This window comes from Herpailurus yagouaroundi, unplaced genomic scaffold (genome assembly GCF_014898765.1).
Source record: "Herpailurus yagouaroundi ecotype Mexico unplaced genomic scaffold, PumYag 100, whole genome shotgun sequence".
Classification (NCBI taxonomy): Eukaryota; Metazoa; Chordata; class Mammalia; order Carnivora; family Felidae; genus Herpailurus; species Herpailurus yagouaroundi.
This window is the reverse complement of record NW_024412391.1, coordinates 55,645,547-55,665,790: the sequence shown is the minus strand read 5'-3', so window position 1 is coordinate 55,665,790 and position 20,244 is coordinate 55,645,547. Positions and strand designations below refer to the sequence as shown.

The 20,244-nt window shown below is 34.8% G+C and overlaps 1 protein-coding gene across 10 annotated transcripts in view; it reads right to left on the bottom strand.

Moving 5' to 3' along the window:
- Nucleotides 1-20,244, bottom strand: part of DGKB (diacylglycerol kinase beta) — a 750,184-nt gene that overhangs the window by 365,959 nt on the left and 363,981 nt on the right. The window lies entirely within an intron of this gene.

Here is a 20,244-nt window from a genome sequence, read left to right as displayed (position 1 = left end):
ATGGAAACCAATTTGACAATAAATTTCATATATAAATAAAAAAAATAAAAAAAAATAAAACAAGCATTCAATCTTTCAGTATGAAACAACCACACAAATTAGAGATTTGGAATCATAGAGTTCCTATTTTGAATCCTTTCTCTGTCATTTGCAAACAGTGGGATTCTGGGAAAATTGCTTTCAATCTTTGAGGTTATGGTAAAGAATAAGCAAGAAAATAGTTTGGTAAAAAAGTCAAACTAATATCTACCAGATAGAAAATATTTAACAACGATAATTATTCTTTTTTTCATTGTATTTGCATTCCTAACATAAAAGTCATCACTGGAAATTTATAAGAAAAGTATCAGATTTCTGACTTCATAAGTTGTGACATTTTAAAATACCTACAAATATTATCTTTTAAATATATCAATTGAAAGAAAATAATCTTTGCTTGAAAGACACATACAATAAATTGACCCAATTAAAAAAATAAGAAATAGAACATTGTCTTTAGTAAAGCAACTTCACACATGAAAATTTGTTCCTGGATTTTCCTCATCTTTCCAACAATTTTTTAAATTTCGGCATTTAAAAATATGTCATACATTTGTTTCAAGACCTTTGCTGAGTAATACAGGGACATATTTATTTCATTGACAGTTTTCATGAGATAGATTAAAGTTACTAGAAAGTTCACAGCATGAGAAAATAACCCAAATCACTGAACTCCAAAGACTTTTTTTTAGGATTGTTCTCTGGATCCCTGCAATATTCAGCACTGCCCTCCATTTCTTCCAAACCCATAATCTTAAAATCTCCACATTTTTGGTTACACTCTCTTCTATAAGCTTTCAACTGTTGAAGTAAAGTCTAGTTCAGTATTTGCAGTCCTGACTGCTCTCTTGATATACAGTTCCAATGTTCCAAATCTATGTTTTATACTGTCATGCAGGTACCATGCTGATTATTCAAACTCAGCATTATCTTTTCCCCAAAAGTGGCTCTTATTCTCAAAACTGTTACTTCCATCAGTCCTGCCATTATCCTGCTTCTGGCTCCCTGGATTCAGGGTTAGAGTTTCTGATTCCTCCCTTTACTCCTACAACTTCTCTATAACCTGTCCCGTCAATTCTACTTGTTTCTTTTCATCTTCATGCCCTTGCCTTAGTCCAGGTTCAATCACATCCCACCCAAACTGCTTAAAAAGTGCTCCAAATGCTTTTTTCTTCTAATAATCTAGCACACTACGTGACAATTACTCTGGGCCATCTAAGTTTCAAATCTGAGGCTTGGCTTTCAAGGCCTGCCACCCTCTGACTACTATTCACAACTTACCTGCTTCTAGAATTCTATTCTAATATTTACATATATTTAAAATATGGCCTGTGTACATCTATTTCATAATTTACCTGTTTCTAATTAGCAAGCATTTAAATACAATCTGCCATTAAAGTAATTTCACAAATACAAAAACTCTTTGACCACCCCTTGTGATTACTGAACTTGAAAAATTAAGATATATAGGTCACCCTAAAAAGTAATAGCTATGAAGAATTTCAATCATCTTCATATTTCACATTCAACAGCTACAAAAATCAAAACAAAAATGATGTGTTTATAGTATACAGAAATAAAACAGCTAAACTATTATAGTTGTTAAGTAGTAATAATCATAGTCAAATTTTGCAAAAGGTAAAACTATCCACATACACTTACACAGACATAACCATTTTTCAATACATCTACTTTGAATGCCTAACCTATGCAAATTATTTCAGAGGCATATATGTGTAATGTTCCTATTTCTGATAAAATAATCTTATATTAATGTTTTTAGGAAAAATGGTTCTATGATTGGGCACAGAATAAGTTTGAGTATGTTTAGTTGAATAAATTCTGGGTTACAAATGGAGTTTCATGTCCCTATTGCTATCTGAAGGCTAAAAAAAGGAAAGACACTAATGCTGGATAAATCAATTCACAGCCTTCTATGATTCTGGACTTACTCACCATGAAGACCTCTCACATAACAAACTATTACTTTTAAATCTAGGAAGAAAAGAAAAACTATCACAGAATTACTTATCATGGATATGTACATATCAGAGCTATTAAGCAAATAAAAACTTAAAAGCTACAATTTAATATAAAATCAATAAATATATGAATTCTATTTATTCTGGTACCAACATATCAGCTTCAATCTTTTAAGGGCTCTGAAGATTTAAAATGTATGAAAATGCTGTTCACCTGAGATTATCAAGTCCCCCTGCTTAGAGCAGATATATGTATATAACTGATATGTATTGTCTTATGGAAGTTTTCCTTAAAAAAAGTATATTTTCTATTACATTAGTTTAGTATTTTATCTCATTTACCATTTGCCTTTTCATTCTATATGTTAATGTCATATTTTAGTTTAATGTTTTATAATATGACCAGATTTTAGATATCTAACATAAAATGTATGAACAGCTTGACACAAGTTATATTTAGTACTTCAAATGGGATCATTTGTTTCTGCTTTATGCTGAACCTAATTCCAAACCCCAACTATCCAAAAGGGTCACAGAATCATTCAGTTATTGCAAATATAAGAGTATACATTTAATAAAAACTTTGGCTCATCTCTTCAAGTAAGCAACACTTATAAAAATGATTTTCACTTGTGAAGAATTAGAACCAACCTTAGTCTCACAAACAAAGTAGTATGGGGCACCTTGGACTGAAATGTTTTGGTAGGCAAAACATCACTGACTCTCTCGCATCAAATATGCAAAGTGAATACAAGGATGAGAGCTCCTGTGGGTTTGTAAAGATATTCAAAATTATACATTTGTAAAACACTACTTTGTTTCTAGGATTTAGTTAAATAATTTTATGTATGTCAAATTATATGCTATTCTTTTGCAGTAATGTGAAGTGAAAAAATATATATAGACACTAAACCAGTGGACATATGTGATATGGCTTCATGATAAACAGTTATCTTCCCAAGATTAACAATACTGGTTAAAAAAAAAAAAAGGAAAGGAAAAAAGGTCTTGAGAAAAGCAAAGGTATTGAGGTAGTATAAGTTAAATTTGAAAGTATTATTTATATCTATCACAATCAAATCATTTATTTTGTTTTTTAAATGAAAAGTGCAAATACACTCCTATTATATTTCAGGTTGACCCGTGAGTCTGTAAATGCAGTCACCACTAATTGGTGGCACCATGGAATTCAGAGACAAATCCTTCCTGATACACACAATGGAAAAGACTTTAATAAGTGAACACCTAAGAACCTAGAATACCATTACACAAAGAGAACTACAGTGATGGTCAAGAAATGGCTCTTTAAAAATGCACTATTTGTCACTAAATACACTGCCATTATAACAAGAAACCTTTTGTGCTTTAAAAGGGTATGTTTCTCTCAGTAAAATATTTATGTTTTTAGAAATTACCAGACTATAGAGCTCATCCACAACAATTTCACTGTTATTGCATAAAATTGTAAATTATTTCTTTTAAATTATTAATGCAATAGAAAAAATCTTCAGGCTTATAGTCTTTGGAAAGGACAGCAAAATAGATGAAACAAAACCAAGATGACAATTTCAGCATTTAAAATCTACACATGATAATTCAAACAAATGTTATGACATTTAAGATAATGAAACCCTTCATTTATTCTACTATCTGGTATGAGTTTTATTTCACATATAAGGAGTCAGAACAGATGTCCAAATATTGTAATGCCAAAAGAAAGTTAGGGCATATCTTGATTAATACCCTCAAAGCAGCCTGTAGTGTCTCTTTAAAACTGGCATGCATTACCTCCAAACAACTATTCAAAATCCATTCTAGGAAATAAAGCTAGACAAAGCATTCCCAAGACAAAAGGAAAACAATAAAGCTCAGTATAACCCTTTTAGCAATGTGAGTTGCATATTATTGACAGACCATTCATTGCAATCAGCAAATGATTAATTGCAAATTTGTTGCTAAATTGACCACAAAAGGAGAAAAAAAAAAAAAAAAAGACAAGCTTCAGGCTACTGTTAAAGAGGAAAAACTTATGTTAAAAATGATTGGAGACTTTTTGTAGTGAATTAATTCTAATCAATATGCTTGTTGACTACACAGTGGAATAATGACTTCCTTAAATAGCAGAAGTACCCATTATTGTAGACATTGAAATTAATATTTAACCTACTAACTTGCATTTTTAAAATTTATTGAAGTAACATTTTCTTGCCTTACCTTTAATAAATAAATAGTCCATGTTTTATCAAACATGCACATAAGATTTGTTTTTTCCATTTCAAATGTAGATTGCAGAAGCAATGCCCATATGGTCAAACTTATAATAACTGCCTGAAGCAATTTGTTCTTGGATTTTTTTTTAAATTTTTTTTTCAACGTTTATTTATTTTTGGGACAGAGAGAGACAGAGCATGAACGGGGGAGGGGCAGAGAGAGAGGGAGACACAGAATCGGAAACAGGCTCCAGGCTCTGAGCCATCAGCCCAGAGCCCGACGCGGGGCTCGAACTCACGGACCGCGAGATTGTGACCTGGCTGAAGTCGGACGCTTAACCGACTGCGCCACCCAGGCGCCCCTGTTCTTGGATTTTTAAAGATAAACCTCAGCGGCATATTAAAAACATAAAAGGTGATAAGATAGTAAGATTGATGAGTATTAATTTCTTAGTTACAAATGGCTGTTATTTCTTTACAAACCTGGCACCTTTGGGGTTCTTTTATTCAGACAGGGGTTCAAAAAACCAAACCAAGGTGTAGTGGAATAATAGTATACTTTGTTCAAATAACCACTTTCATCCCACTAACTTACAAAGTCATTACCTGAATAAATATCTTTTGAGCACCAATATGTGCCAAACATTGTGCTGGGTCCCAAGTTAACAAAATTAAATAAAACAAAGACCTGCATGTCGGAAAAATCCTATGTGTAAATCTTTTCTCATTGAACCTTACTGGGTATGCATCAGTGATAAAGAGGCAGAAACAATATACTGAAGTTCTTGCCAACAGAAGAAGCAGTATTTTTCTTTCAATAAAGCTAAAAATAGAAGGAGAGGATAAAGTTGTTTAGGTACTTACAGTAATATAATTACTATTAAAATTATATTGGTGAGTGTGCAGTCTCATTTTCAGGTAAGATGCCAAATATCAATATAAGTAATAGGAATGTATTTCTAAAAATATGTGAGGATGCTTCAAGGTGTAGATTGTACAAGGAGGGAGAGTGGTAAGAAAAGTGAGTACCTTTAGTTTCCAACACTAGCCCTCCATAATAACACTGCATTAGACTTTTGGGAAAACTACATCAAGCTCTCATCTCCATTCCCCACATCACAGAAAGTATCTTTCTAGGTTCTTGAAACAGGGCAGTGAACAGAAGGCATCACTATATTCCTCACTACACATCCAGTCAGGTGCAAGTGGGCGTACAGAGCATCTGCTAATCACCTTTACGTGATTACCAAATGACCCGGAGCTAGTAGGCAACAATCAGATCTTGGCTGGATCATCTGGAGTATTAATAACTTACTGAAGTTATCAAAGTTTGGGGGTTATTATATATATAATTGAGCAAAGTGAGATTCACTAATATTAGGTAAGTTGTGCAATATTACAAAAGCGTATCTGGTTTCAACTGATATTTAATTAAACCCAGTTCAAATTCCTCCCTCTCTCCCAGGAGATGGCTGGTTATCTTATTTCTCCAATATCACTGAATGCTGAAAGATTTGCTGTGTATCACCGAGTGCCACTCAAAAAAGGACTACTGATATTTTGGCACTAATAAAACTCATATGTTGTTGCACATTTAACTTCAGTAACAAAACATATACTTAATATGTCTTGACTTGTTGTAGATTTTTAGGTTGTATTTGTATTGAGTTAAATTCTTATCATTTTTAAAATGCATACAGTAAATAATCCTGATTTATTCTTTCTGAAGGGTTTAAGTCCAAAATAGGCATATTTTCCACTTTAATATGTCAGAAAAGTAAGTAATTGAAATTTATTACTTTTAATTTGTGAAAAAGATCTTTTCAAAGCAAACAAACATTGTCTTAGTGAAGCAAATTGCCACCTTACACATTCTCCTTAGTAGCATTTGTTAAAGATGCTTACCTTGCTTAAATGTCTTTAAATCTCATTAAAATATATTCACAAACTTAAGTGCTCCATGTTTTAAAACTGCTCTGCTAAGGATACATTAATACAGCCAACTTGCCAACTTAATTAACACACAGTATCACAAAATCATAGCAAAACAAATTTAAAAGAAAAACAGCACAGGTAATAAGCCATGGACTTTTAAAAACGTGGAATGGTTTTTAGAGATTCAAGCTCAGAGATTCGAAGAGTAAAATAACCTGTCTAAATACCAGCATTGAAACAGGAGGCAAACAAAAGTCTTGAAAATTAAAATGCAGGTGTCCTTTTCATTTTATGATAAATTATCCAAATTAAGGTCTATTGAAAGTAATTTCAGAGAATTGCCCATTTTGTTAGATTTTTTTGTGTTTTTTCTCCCTCAAAATGTGTGCTATTATATCAATGAGCACTAGGATTTATCCATAAGCACTTCTCAGATCTTTGCTAGCAAGGACAAATAGGACCAAACTAATCTAGATTCTACCACTGGAAATACTCATCTCAACAGACTGAAAATGTCAAAACTAATTACTTCATGCAGGGATATAGTATACTTATTTGCCTTAAGTTTACTAATGGTTTGAATGTGGAAAGTAGATTATAATTGGTAGGGAAGTAGAGTCATCACTTAGAGATGCAGCCGGTTAAAGTGGGTTTTGAAGAGGATGAAAGACATTGTGTGTAAACATGAAGGCCCCAGAATGTAAAAGTAAAGAGTTTTAATTTGATGTGTTTGACAACTGAATCCTACGCATAAATTCTTGACCTGGGCGGGGGGAAAGTATTTCTTAGAGATGGGCCTCCTTCTAAGAAGATAATTATAATTCTGTTTCAGGGAGCTTACACAATCACTGCATAAGAGAAAGGTTTTCACACAGGTTTTTAAAGTGGTAAAATGTAGCAAATGATGCCACAAACATACTTATGTTCAAACTTATTTTCTGTACTTTTTACTGGTTTTTACCCAGGAATGTAAGTCTGGTCTGGGTTGGCATCTTGGAGTCGTTTGGGGCAGAGAATTACCAGCTTTGGTGGGAAGCAAGGCTTCCCCCAAAAATTTATGGTTCGATTTTTCAGTATGTTTTGCTCATTTGGAACTCTTCAAAAGAAACGTAGGCAAGTCCTTTGCTACTCTAATCTATAATATAATTTTTATTGGCTATCAATATCACTCCCCAAAGATTCATTTTGGCTTGTCCACTCTCTCTTCTGGTCCAAGTGTTCCTCAATACCAAAAATGAAAATCAAGACCTCCCAAATCAGGGATAGACTAACATAATCATAAAACTACAAATTTAGAATATCCCAAGTCATCTTTGAAAAATTCTCTGACAAGCAAGAAAAGTGAAGTAAGCATTTTAAGTACAACGATTTGTAAATAGTTAATGTGTTGGTGGTGGGTCTTTTGATTCCTATTATATACCCTTTATACTACATAAATCTAACTTTAATGCCAAGTAATAAAGGAATGACATACCTTCTGGAAAGTGAATGGCAGAAGCTGCTCAAAGCATGGCCCAGTATAGTAAGATAAAGGATAGAACAATTAAGTATTTTCCCACCAACTGAAAAGAGAAAACCCAAGAACTGTCATAATGAATCACACTCAGTATTTTTCTCTGGTGGTGGCAATGAGAAGAAGGCACCCTCAAAATTAGAAAATAAAGTAAGTTGAATCAAAACTGTAACTCAATAGCTTGTTTACCTTTACAGAATTATTATTAATTAATTTTGCGACTTTTACATTTTTTATATATTTTTCTGTTCCCCAACTTGATGCTCCATAAAAGATATTTTTGACTGAGTTTTCATTTGCTATAAACTAAATTTAACTTTTAAAAATCAAACAATGACCCCTTTTCTTATATTTTTAATTTGATTAACACCTTGGCCTGTATAACTCTATTGAAAAAGACTTGAAGTTGTCTTAAGCTTCATCTTTTTTAATGTAAATATCCATTAGGTATTCATATTGTTTTTATTGATCAGCCTTTCAAATAATTTTTTTTAACCTTTGACTGCATTTAAAATTGCTCAGCTGTTACTATTAAGTAATTAATTTATCACTGAGGCCTTAATATATGTTTGGTACTGGAGTAATGGAGTAAGGGCTTAAGAAAACACATGACTGTTACCCTGTTGCTGTTGTAACTTTCCTAAAGATCCTTGTTTTCCTGTTGCTGTTGTAACTTTCCTAAAGTGAAATAAGCAGAAGTACAAGGGTATCTCTAGTATCATTTCCATATGCTTTATAAACAATCATTTTTAACAATAATAAATATAAAGCCTAAGTGACATAAACCACTCCTAAACTTAAGCAATCTAGTGGTAGTGTAATTATGGTACCTGGAAGTAGGGTATAGTGTTGGTTTGGGGACAGCTGATGAGCAGAAGCTCAAAGAGCTTCAGGGAGTCTACTGGTGAAGATGTGAACTACAGTGAGGACAATGTTACTGGAAGCTGGAGAAATGGCTGGAAGAATGTTACTGGGACCTGGAGACAACACTAATGGGAGCTGGAGAGAAGGGACCCTTGTTATACGGTGGTGAAATGCTTAGTGACATTCTTCCATCTTATTACAAGGAAGACAGGGATGGGATATAATGATCTTATGAATATGGCTGCAAAAATTCCTAGGCAAAATGTAGAAGAGTGCCTACTCATATTTTCTAGATGCTTATCATAAAATACAAAAGAGAAATATTAAATAACAAAGGCACTTAACCAAGTTTTAAGGCTAAATTTAAGAAAAGAATTAATCAGCCAGGATTTAATGGTTTGAAAATAAAATGGTTTCTCATCCTCAGTCCTTCCCATCAAAAAATTCATTAAAATTGGCTTCAGGGAAAAGATCAAATCCAGGCACTACAAATAACACATGGAATCAGAGTTAACATCACAAAGTTGTGACTAGGATTCTTTGTTAAGACCTCAAAAAGACTGACTCAGTCAGTAGAGCAAGCAACTTTTGATCAAGGGGCCATGAGTACAAGCCCCAAATTAGGTACAGAGTTTACTTAAAAAAAAAAAAAAAAGACCTCAAAAATACTTAAGTTCCTGTCTAGTAGAACTTCTAAGACTCTGCAGAATATGTTTTATAGACTCTTTTCAGTTAACAGAATGTGTAAGAATCTTAAGGGCATTACCTACCCTAGCCTCTTAGGGAACCCAAGCTAGAGAAAAGTCTATCAGGAAGAGATACATGGGCATCACTGTTGCCTAATGGAATGGATTTATACTTTGACACTTAAGAAGCACACAAAGTTTTTAAAGGAGCTCTTCCAGATGGGCTGAAAGGGACAGAAACCAGACAAACTGAAAAGAGGTTGCTGAAGCCCCAACCTACTGTGGCAAGGTAGCAGGCAGAGTAAACTGCTTAAAAGAATACACAGGGGCACTTGGGTGGCTCAGTCGGTTAAGCATCTGACTTTGGCTCAGGTCATGATCTCACGTTTCATGAGTTCAAGCCCTGCATCGGGCTCTGTGCTGACAGCTCAGAGCCTGAAGCCTGCTTCAGATTTTGCATCTCCGACTCTTTCTGCCTCTCCCCAACTTGTGTTCTGTCTCTCTCTCTCTCTCTCAAAATAAACAAACATTAAAAAAAAAGAAATACAATTATATTTTTAAAAAGAATACATGGATTAGGTTTTTCTGGAAAAGACAGAGTGATTCAGATGGCAGAAAGAAGAGTTTAGAGAATCATCTCCAAGAAACCGAACTAGGTACTAACCAAGAAACTGGCAAGGTATGCTCTGCCTGATTTCAGACCTGTGATGAATCACATAAGTTCTAGGTAGTTTTCATTTCCTCCCTTTTTGAATAGGAGTATATAATGCTGTTATCCTAGGCCATATTATGTCAGGTGTGCATATGGAGTGTAGATAACTTGTCTCTTTAGTGAATAGGCTTTTATTTCAAGATGAATCATACTCGAGGAGCTGTACCTGAGGAAGTACACTCAGGAACCTCTTCTGGATCTAATTTAAATAATGAGGTTCTGCACTTTGAATTGATGCCATAATAGAATAAGGCTTTTGCAGTGTTGGGAGTCAGTGATTTTATTTTACATATGGGATGGTCATAAATGTGGGTGGATTCCGTAGTTGATCTCAATAACTATCATTAATTCTACTCCTATCTAATCACACAACTCATATTCCAAGGAAAAGTGCAGGCTAAGTCTCTTCTGCAGTCTGGACCTAACTAACAGGAATACAGTTAAAATGACATGTTATGTCGTAAGTCTTCCACCTCTGTCTCTCAGAAAGTGTGCTTTTAAAATGTTTGCTTTAGGGGCATCTGGGTGGCTCAGTCAGTTAAGCACCCATCTCTATTCTGACTCAGGTCATGAGATCAAGCCCCTGATTCAAGCCCCATGCCGGGCTCCATGCTGAGCATAGAGCCTGTTTGGGATTCTCTCTCTCCCTCTCCACCACTTGCCTATGAGTGCACACACATACTCTCTAAAAATAAATAAATAAACATTTAAAAACAAATTAATTAATTAAAACATCTGCTTTGGAGGGAGCCAGGCTCCATGTATGAAGCCCAACCAACCTAAGACCTCCATGCTGTGATAAGAAAAAGAGGTTTCCCATTCTTCAGAGAGAGAAAGGACCAAACAGAACCAAGGTATCACACATGTGGCTTAAGTGGATCCTGCAGCTATGAAAGCCGAAGTACATGAATCAGACATAACTCACTCACTCATCAATTTCCAAATTCCTGTCCTACAAAACTTTGAGCAAAACAAATGGTTGTTTTAAACCATTATATTTTGAAGGAATTTGTTACAGAGTGCAATAGATAACTCTTAAGCAAGCCAAGCATACCTATACTGCCATTTCAGTATTCACTTAGGATTGGAAATACTTTTGGTAATAGCTATTTTTCTGGTAAATATAGTTGACAGAAATATAAAGATCACAAATTTTGACACTGGGTTGACAGCTTCATTTGAGGTTTGATTTTGACCATCTTGCGTCTTGTAATTCCAGTTAAAATGTCAATAAACACTTTTTGAAAATATGACCTATTCTATACCACCACTCTCAGCACAGTATGTCCCAACTGCAAAACCCCTCCTGCCGGTAGCACTGATCAAAGAGCAGCAAGATTTCTATGGTCTTAGACTTGCTTTCTCTTCTCCTTCACCTAAGAGCTTTACACTACCTGCAGCTTTAACTCTTTCTAATCTGCCCTTCAAGGATTAGTTTACACAGAGAAAACTGGACTCAATGAGAGCACAAGTGGACAGCTTAACATTACAAAGGCCAAGCTCTGTCATTCGTTGACTGTTTTACTGACACTCCAGTAATGAAGTTCTTATCTCGGGTGATTACACGCCTCTCCAGGATCTAATGTTAAGTAACTGTATGTTGCCCTGAGTCCTTGCTTCAGAAACCTCATCACGCCTATACTTCTGCCATTTTTAGCGGCTCAACTTCTCAAAAAAACAACAAGAACAAAAAGCTTCTTATGTACTTCGACGTCTGTGTAAGATCCACTGCTGAACCTACCTAATATTAACGATTCTTATGCAGACTTATTTGGTAAAATATGCTTCTTAAAATTCCTTGCAAAAACAAACTCCATATTTATGTGACAATCTTTTCTAGACTCTTATCAATCCTTAACTATTGTCTTGTCCTGAAGAGGAGACAGTGGTTTTAACAAACTGTTTTTACTCTCTTACAACACTGCATGTGTTACTTATAGAATCTAATTTTCACATATTTTGAACTTATATCATGATCTATATTTTGGCTCATTTTATGTAAAAGTGTTAATCATTTTGTTAAATTGGGGGTGACTTCAAGGCAAGAATTAAATTATTATCTGTGGCATCTTTATCACAGAAGTAATTTTCAGAGATCAGTATAAATGAAATTAACTCATAGACTTATTCAGTGGGTCTGGAATGGAGCTAAAAATCTGCCTCCAATTACTTCTGGATTCCAGCTGATTCTTGCACAGATGGGTTGAGACCAAAATATAAAACACAGGTGTATGCAATGGGGATGTAATTCAAGAACATTTTCTAATAGGAATGTAGGGCAGTGAGACACTAGAGGAACAAGTCTAGTTAGAAAAACTTTACAAAAGTGCAAAGGAGAGCTAACAGAGGCCTGATCTAGACAGTAGCACTGGGGATAGAAAGGAGGGGACAGATGGAAACTAAACTAGCTATTAACAAGTTCCTGAAACTGCTTTCTATTAAAGCTGCCTTAGAAAATGAAAATGCACTGTTGTAAGCACTAAAACAAACACAACCAAAAAGATGTTTTCTTAACTGGGAAATTATGATGTGCAGTTATGTTTGGTATCTAAATGCAAATTGTGCATGTAGGCTGCATTTATGGAAGAACTGAAAGCAACCACAATATACTATATCATAGTAGAAACAAAACAAACTAGCTGTACTTGGCATAGTAATGATAAGCCCTTTAAATTAAATCTTTATGCAGATTCTATTTTATACTCCAAACTTTTCATGGAGACTCGTGCAATTCTGATGTGTAAACCAACAAATAGATATGCTCTGTGTATTGAGTAGCCGGTTTGGGTACCAGCTGGCTTGGCTGTATGCCTTTCTAATGGTAATGAAGTCACACAGCTGCTAGGACAATCAGCTGGAGTTCAGATTATCACTAGCTAAATGGATATCCATTGACTAGCTTCTTATCCGGACTCATTAAAGTTCAGTATTGACAAATGAAGAGTGGCTAGAGGTTTACAGCTAAGAGGCATCTAGAAATGAACTTCTTGACTTTTTTTTTTTTCTACAGCTTTATCTTTATGATTCACACAGTATCATTCATCTATTTGAGATGTGCGATTACTAATGTACTGTAAAATTTTTAAGCACTCTTCCATTTATGGTTTTAAAGTAAACAATTGCTCTGAAGCAAGCAGTCACATGCATCACTAAGAAGCTATCGATATATGAAAACAAGACAATTACCAAAAGTGCTGCTTTTTCTTTAAATCAAATAGAAAAAGACATGATTTCCACAAAAAGCTTACAGTTGACTTGAAATTTACTTTTTATTTTAGAAACTCACCTGTAAGCATTTGAGTGGATAATTTCCAAGATCTGAATTCACCTGCAGTGGTCAAAAGACCACGAAAAACTAAATTTTCTCTCAACCAACCAATTAGGTAAAGTGCAGTCAGTGGTGACTTAGTTAATCCTATAACCATCCAGTGAACATGGTCAAACTTTTCCAAATCTTCAAACTAACAAGGACTAGAATTCAATGCCTGTTACTCTCTAAAGGTTAGAAGCAGAGAGCAAGCCTTCACTTTATGGTGAAGCTCTCCAATGCTCTCCTTGTACCCCATGCTGCAAAGTGGAGAGCTTGAATATAATGTCATTTTCTTGTACTTATACCCTATTAATTTCATGTACTTAAACATTATTTTTTCTTCTATTTAGTTTCAAGATTTCCTAACCGTATTTCCCATACTCATCCTCATCCTCCCTTATCTTATACATGAGCTTCTACTTGTCACAAGGTTACTGCTTTGGAAAGGTTTTGAAAATGCTTATTACTCTACATTGTCCACTTTTGCTTTCAAAAATCAATGGAAAATTGTCTCCTAACTGAATACGTATATAATTATTTGCCTTAGACTATGATTAAATATCCTTTTGATTTCTTACTCTTCTTGAAACAGAAAACAAATTTTAGCAGATCTTCTTCAAGAAAATATGTAAGTAAAAGGTGCTCGCACAGTACAAATGTTGCTCAGATACCCACGGTATTCACTTCTGTACACTGTCCTCATGAAAATGCTCTATCTCCTCTCTCAATCTACAAGAGACTTGATTTCCAGGTCTCTTTACTGCTGATAATAAAGACAGAGCAACATTCTTCCCTTGCTAGTAATGAGATTTAAAATGCTTTCACTTTTAGCTATGACCAGATATTTCTGGAGATCTGCCTAATATTTTCAAGGGTCCCTTCCTTTCAACAGGAAGGAACATTAGCAACAAAAGGCTAGGAGTGATAAAACAACTGTTTACAGGCAATAAATGTGGCAAATGTTCATTTAGCAACTACGTGGTGATAGTTTGGCCCCTGTGGATCAATATCACCTGTGGCTTAGGTATTTTCCTTGGGGGATTCTACCATATGTTCTGCCCCTTAATTTCATCAGAATCTTGTTATCCACCCATCCCCACCGCCCCACTTTATGCTTTCCATGGAACTAGCAGCTGTACAGGTTCCATTTTGCATGACCCATGACTGTAAGTTTCACTACTCAAATATGCAACCTGAATTTGCCTGTTGTTATAGTCATATCCAGAGCCTATAAAATGCAGGATTTATGGTAGTATTAAACATATATCTCTAGCTCACACTGTGCGCTACATTATGACTAACCACACTTACTGGTAACTCAGAATAAAGATTTTGGCAGAATCTTCTTATTAGAGAAGAACAAAATTCCAGGCCTCCTACAAACCCATAAATGTAAACTCACCCACATGAAGGATGTTGTCCTGACTCCACCAAGCAAGTCCAGAGCTTTGTGTGAAGTACATTTTTGGGGAGGCAAAAATGGCAAATTCCTGTAGTCAGAAACTACCTTCTAAACAGTTTTTCAAATTATTTTTTTAATTTTTAAAATCTTTATTTATTTTTGATAGAGAATGAGAGACAGAGCACAAGTGGGGGAGGGGCAGAAACAGAATCCTAAGCAGGTTTCAGGCTCTAAGCTGTCAGCACAGAGCCTGATGTGGGGCTCAAACTCACAAACTGTGAGATCATGACCTGAGCCGAAGTCGGACAATTAACTGACTGAGCCACCCAGGCACCCCAGCTTTTCAAATTTCTTAAAGGGAACAATTAGGGTGCCTAGCTTTAAAATATTTATGTGAAAAAGATGGACAGCATGTAAATAAAGTTTTCCAAGATTGGCAAAGAGATGCACCAGGAGACAGATGATCCAGAGAACTCTGGGAAATTATGAGTCATTTAATCTCTGTTGACCTCATATATAAAATGGGAATTTAGATTATATCCAGTCATTCACAAAACAAAGTTGTGCCAGAGACTTAGCAAGCCACTGGGAACGCAGAAGTACAAAGCCGTACACAGAGGAGATCCTATCTAACATCCCTAGAATCCCTAGCAATGCAAGATTCTGTAAGTAGGTGAATGGGTGGAGGTATCGTTTACCTCCTGGGATTTTCCATACACAAAAAAAGATTCACTGCTGACAGCCTCTGAGCTCGTTGACATCCCCTGATAATCTGTGCTCTGCAGTATTTCCCAGCAGGTTGGCCACTGACCAGCTCTAGCCAGTAGACTGTAAGTGTCCAGGATTCCTTCTTTTTGTCCTCTTTCCCATTCCATCTGTAGGCTGGATGATGCCAAGGTGACACTGTACTTACAGTGCGACAGAAGTACTAGTTGCAAGTGCCTGGTGCTTGGATAAGTTAGAGGTTAATTTAAGCTGCTTGACCCCTGGACAAGATATATTTAGTGTGTTAAGCCCTCGAGATTTGGATGCCTGTTTGTTGTTGCAGCACAACCTAGCATAGGATGCTTAATTCAAACAACTACAAATTATTAAGCCTCAGTCACAGACATAAAAATTTAAGATCAATTATAGTTTTCAGTACTTTTCATGACAATGCCAAAATCTAGCATCTTATTCTCTGGCCGTCAAAACTCAACAGTAGCACTGAAGCTCTGATATTTTCTCTAAGGAATAGTGTCAATTTTAATGAAATACTTAACTCCCCAGAGCACACTGTCAGGGATGTTCCTGAAATATTAAATATGCATGTAAAAATCTTAATAACATCTTACTAATCATTTTCATGGAGAATCCACATATGATTTAATGTTAAATATGTCAAGCCATAAGTGTGTGAGGATGTTCTCATTTTGTACTTTGCACAGAGATTTTCACGGTGCTCTTATCTTTGTTGCCATTTGGAAGTATCTGTGGATTCCATGTCTTTGTTCACCCTTTCTCCTCAGGTATCCACAGAAGGCCATATGTTGAACCAATGTGGTGCCCCCTGCAGCAGGTTCTCCTTTTTAAAATGCTATATTTTGCAGCATTCTATGTACCATCCATCGACATTCCATTATGTTGGCACAGGTCTGCCCAACTTGCTAGCAGGCACAATGCCAAACACGCAGATGGCATGAGGGGAAAGAGCCAAAAAAAACATGTGAATCAACTGTGGGTTCTGATGGCATAATTCCCAGACATGGAGGTCCAAACACTTGTCCATCCTAAGCTTATAGTACTTACTTACAGATACACAGATTTGTCAACAATATTCTAGTACTGACAGATAAATCTTTCAAAATATTTTTTTTAAAAAGCTACCTTTGGCTGCAGAGGATAGTTACTGGGCGATTATTTCACAAAGGTTGATGTTTAGGCTTTTGTCTTTACCCAGGTGACTCTTCAAAAAACAATCAGGCAGCGTATTTAAAAAATTTATATTTCTTTTTTTTTTTTCAACGTTTATTTATTTTTGGGACAGAGAGAGACAGAGCATGAACGGGGGAGGGGCAGAGAGAGAGGGAGACACAGAATCGGAAACAGGCTCCAGGCTCCGAGCCATCAGCCCAGAGCCCGACGCGGGGCTCAAACTCACGGACCGCGAGATCGTGACCTGGCTGAAGTCGGACGCTTAACCGCTGCGCCACCCAGGCGCCCCCAAAAATTTATATTTCTAACCAAATCAGTAATAAATAAAGCGAAATGGGGGATTTTGGCTTTATTCATCTAACCTGTATAATAAAACCTGAAGACAAATGTCAAAAAAAAAAAAATATATTCGAGGAGGAACAGTTTGCACTGCAGGCTTCAAATCGTGGCTCTATTAAATATTCATCTTTGACCCTTCTGCCTGTATGTTCAAAAAATATATTGTTTTATAAACTAGTAAACTTTATTCTCAGGAATGAACATCTGAGCACATAAGATGGACAGTATATGATTTGAGGATCTTTAAATGGATCATCCACTTAAAGAATCCCCTCCCAGCTTCTGGCAGTTTGCCTGAAATTTCTTAAATTATTGAGCCACTTTAGTTAGGTTAAGCTATTCTATCCTCTGAATGTGCCTGTTAGAAAGAAAAATATTTTACTAGAGAAAGAAAAACAAGTAGATTTTGAATTCTGGGGAAGGATGAGGTAGAATTAGTCAGCAAAGGTTTTTGGAGCTGCTGTGAAAGACCCTGAGAATATCTTCACCGTACATACAAGCTTTAGTAAGGACAATAGCTATTAAATTGGTTTTAGGGACAGTATCTATTAGAGAAGTTGACATTGACCTTCTTAAAGCTGAAAATACTTAGAAAATTAATTTGAGACCTAAGTAACCAAGTTAATATGTCCAAATTAATAGATCCGAAGTAACTCAGTGAGTCATATTTATTGAACCCAAGCTCTTGACCCCGAAATCCAGCACTATTGTTATTATCCTATCATCCTGCCACTTTACACAGTTGAACTAGTTCATCTATATAACTTTTATAGTTTAAAATGTGAGCAAAAAATATTACATTCAGTTCTCAAGTGAGCATCTCTTATATGACCACTGCCATGTAAGTTCAGGATGTCAATCTAGCATCGAGAAAAGAAGTTGCCCTTTCTAAGTGGGTGGTTAAATCATGTTATATTCTGTAATTCCCTCAAATTCTACAGCACTTAGTACACACAGACATCTAGTCTCTTCTATGATCAGAGAGCACACAACCACTTTAGTCTTGATTCATGGTCAATTTACGTCCATTTCCTATGGATGTATCTATCTTGCTCATCAAATGCTGCATACATACTTCCAAAATACATTCATGTTTGCAGAACATCAAACACGATCACAGAAACTGATATTTGAGAAGTTCACATTATCTTCATCTTCTTATATGGAATGATTTGCCTTGCTTTGATTACAAAGAAGGATTTTAATAGCTGATGCATATATTCAAAGACTACTCAGAGAGTAAAGTTTCTCTATTGTAACAGTTTCTCTTGAAAGACACTAAAATGTTAAGAAACAGGCCTACCCTTGAAATTTAACTTGGAAATGAGACATGATTAGAATACCCTTAGCTTACTGGAACCTTCTTTCTAAAATCTCATCCTGATAACTCACTCTCTTTTATTTTTAATTTATCTTAAAACATTCACACAGACAGCTCAGGCTTTAGAAAGTGGTCATAGCCATTCCTGAAACAAAGAAGCTACCATAGTACTATGTGGTTTTCTCAAATTATAATTAAGATATACAACTTGTAAAAACTTATTGTTTTATCAATTTTTCCCTACTAAATGAACTGATTCCCTATCTATTAATATATTACAAAACTCAATTATAACACAAGCCATCATTACATAAGTTGTAAAACACCACAACTCATAAAATCTCCCTGACAGCAAAAGTTTAAACCGCAAAAATGAAACAGCCTATTTGAACTAAACAAATAGGTTTTGCTCTGTGACAATTCATTTATTCTTTTTTATTCTTGCCTTCATTCAATAATGTGGTCACTTATTCATTCATGAAGTAATTGTTGAACATTTATTACACATCAAGAACTAGGGCAGATACAAAGAAGATATGGCATGTAGTAAAAAAAAAAAATCCTTTGGTAGAAGATTCGGAATTGAAAAGATTATATAACTTCTGCAATGAATACATGAAAGGAGATTAGGTTTTCATTCAAGGTAGAAAATGACATCCATTATAAAAGTGCTATTAATAACAGCCCTTTAATATTTAATAGAGCAGAGTGATTAAGACGGAATCCATACTTTATTATTCTATCTTCTACATGTATTAAGTAGGTTTAACCACATTTGGGGGTATTACATATAATTAAGAATAAAACTAAAAAGTTTTTAGTTTTTTTTTAAATACATATGAGAGATAGTAGATGGTTGTGTCCATTTAAAATAATCATGTTACATAAACAGCTTTTTGTGCTTTTAATGAATGTAAATTTGTTGTGTATTTTCTACTTTCTTACCAAAAAAATTAATTAAAATGAGTTAGCTATGTTAGCATGATGATGGGAAGATCTTTGAGAGTTTATTCATCTGAGTTTAAGGCAGTGTCACACTTGAACTAATTATGGGAGTGATTAAGACACATAATTATTACCTATATCTTCATATATACTAACAGCATTTTTTATCAAAATAAGATTTTTTCCATCTATCTACAGGGTTTTATACTTTATTTTATATTTTTAGGATTTTAAATACTATAGTGGAAGGACTCTCTTATTATAAATATTTAAATTGACATACAAATTAAGGACAATTCTTTACTAGGTTATAAGTGTTTTTACAGGTAGAACTATATGTTGTTCATCTTTGTATACTACCCCCCAGGAACCAGCCTAACGTTTCATTTAATGAAAGCGTTAGAACAAATTTAAAATGGTGAACATATGGGTGGTTTTCTAAATATAAAAGTACTCTACGTAGTTACTATGTTCTACTGCTTACTAGAGGCTAAAATCTTCTACCTGCTATTTTGTACCTAAATTTGCTGGCATTGCTTTTGGTCTACAGACATTTCTAAGCAGCTAATTACTGAAAAAGTATTCTGATTCTCTTTTTAAAGTTTCATTTATTCCCCATGTAAATTAAATTCTTTAAATCCATGATAAATGTTAAACATGTATAAAATGCCAATGAAAACTACACTAATTAACTGAGAACTGATTATATTTTGGGTACCACTTAAATCACAAGGCTTCAATAGTTCTCGCCAAAGAAACTCTTTGTATAATATGAGTTAAATTATGTAATTGTGATGTAAATTCTTCAGAGGATATATGAGAAAATATTATTTTAATGGTACTGAGGGAGAGTGGATGGAGTTTGATTTTATCACCATATTTTTAATTAGTTCAATAATTTGTTCAAATGGTGCACTTCTTGGTTTACTTTTTGTTCACTTTTCTGGTTTATTTTTCTATTTCATCTGCTGGGAATTCCAACAATAATTTATTCATGCCTAGAGTAATAGATATAAATTATGATATAAATAGTAAACTAGACTTTGATCTTATTGAATCATGCAGGTACTCC